The sequence below is a fragment of the Carcharhinus amblyrhynchos genome, chromosome 1 (genome assembly GCF_965287045.1).
Source record: "Carcharhinus amblyrhynchos chromosome 1, sCarAmb.v2.hapA, whole genome shotgun sequence".
Taxonomy (NCBI): domain Eukaryota; kingdom Metazoa; phylum Chordata; class Chondrichthyes; order Carcharhiniformes; family Carcharhinidae; genus Carcharhinus; species Carcharhinus amblyrhynchos.
The window spans coordinates 121,135,271-121,136,650 of NC_137324.1; the positions used below are offsets into that span (position 1 = coordinate 121,135,271).

General features: G+C 41.4%; 1 pseudogene; it reads left to right on the forward strand.

Annotated features, from left to right (window-relative positions):
- Positions 1-358: 358 nt before the first annotated feature.
- LOC145350187 (large ribosomal subunit protein uL24 pseudogene) lies at positions 359-846 on the forward strand (annotated as a pseudogene).
- The last annotated feature ends 534 nt before the right edge of the window (positions 847-1,380 follow it).

Below are 1,380 nucleotides of genomic sequence, written 5' to 3' on the forward strand. Positions count from 1 at the left end.
ATGATGAATGGGATGGATAGGATAGAGGTGGAAAAACTCTTCCCGCTCAAAAAAGACAGTAGGACTAGGGGGCACAGCCTCAAGATAAAAGGGGAGCGGTTTAGAACGGAGTTGAGGAGGAACTTCTTCACTCAAAGGGTGGTGAATCTCTGGAATTGTCTGCCTGTTGAAGTGGTGGAGGCTGCCTCGCTAAATATTTTTAAGACGCGGGTTGATGGGTTTTTGATAGGAGAGGGGATTAAGGGTTATGGGGAGAGGGCGGGAAAGTGGAACTGAGCCACGACAGATCAGCCATGATCTTATTGAATGGCGGGGCAGGCTCGAAGGGCTAGATGGCCTACTCCTGCTCCTATTTCTTATGTTCTTATGTTCTTATGTAACATCTTCACGGAGGAAGAACCGCAAGAGGCACTTCAATGCTCCATCCCACATCCGCAGGAAAATTATGTCCTCTCCACTCTCTAAGGAGCTGAGGCAGAAGTACAATGTTCGCTCAATGCCCATACGCAAGGATGATGAGATTCAGGTTGTCAGAGGACATTACAAGGGTCAGCAGATCGGTAAAGTTGTACAAGTGTACAGAAAGAAATATGTAATCTATATTGAGTGTGTGCAACGTGAAAAACCCATTGGCACTACAGTTCATGTTGGCATTCACCCCAGCAAGGTGGTGATTACTAGGCTAAAGCTGGACAAGGATCGCAAGAAGATCCTGGAACGCAAGGCCAAATCTCGCCAAGTTGGCAAAGATAAGGGCAAATATAAGGAAGAATCTGTTGAAAAAATGCAGGAGTAATTGAATATTGGAACTTTATACTACTTTCAATAAAGATTCAAAAATTGCAACCTGGTTTATTTTTTACCAGAACTTTATTTTTCAGTTCTTACTTTCTTGTACAGTTATGGATTATATCTTTCAAACCTCTAAAATAAATGTGAGAAATCGACATTAAAAAAAAAACCTCTATGACACTATGTTCTCCAACTGTGTAACAGTGCTACAACTACTCAAGGAGAGTTGTTTGCTGAAGGCAGACACATAGTTTAATAATGAATTTCCTCTCTTTGATCTAGAAACTTCTTTGATCAGTTGAACTCTTACTTCATGCCCATAGACAAGTTCAAATGGACTGGAGTCCATTGATTCATTGGGTGAGACTCTATTCATGATCAACAGAAAAACTAACCCCTTTTCCCAATCATGGGGGCACTCAGACGAATAGGCTCTGATCATGGTTTTTAGGGTTCAATGATACTGTTCCAGAGCCCGCTATGATTGTGAGTGATATGTCAAGAATTTGAACTATTGTGGAATACATAGGAAATAAAATTTGGTCCTTGATCCAATTGGATTTCTTTAACTAGTCAGTAATGGGTGCA